This window comes from Bison bison, unplaced genomic scaffold, assembly GCF_000754665.1.
Source record: "Bison bison bison isolate TAMUID 2011002044 unplaced genomic scaffold, Bison_UMD1.0 scf7180017864379, whole genome shotgun sequence".
In the NCBI taxonomy this organism is placed as follows: Eukaryota; Metazoa; Chordata; class Mammalia; order Artiodactyla; family Bovidae; genus Bison; species Bison bison.
The window spans coordinates 1705654-1706106 of NW_011494951.1; positions in this window are offsets into that span (position 1 = coordinate 1705654).

Consider the following 453-nt stretch of genomic DNA (forward strand, 5'->3'; position numbering starts at 1 on the left):
GATCCCACGGACTGCAGCGCACCAGGCTCCTCTGTCCTTGGAATTCTCTAGGCAAGAATACTAGAGTGGGTAACCATTCCCTTCTCCAGGGGATCTTCCCAACACAGGGATCTAACCTGGGTCTCTTGCATTGCAGGCAGATTCTTCAACATCTGAGCCACCAGGGAAGCCTAGGTAAAGTCCTCAGTTCAGTTCAGTTCAGTTCAGTCGCTCAGTCGTGTCTGACTCTTTGCGACCCCGTGAATTGCAGCACGCCAGGCCTCCCTGTCCATCACCAACTCCCAGAGTTCACTCAAACTCACGTTCATCGAATCGGTGATGCCATCCAGCCATCTTATCCTCTGTCATCCCCTTCTCCTCCTGCCCCCAATCCCTCCCAGCATCAGAGTCTTTTTCAATGGGTCAACTCTTCGCATGAGGTGGCCAAAGTATTGGAGTTTCAGCTTTAGCATC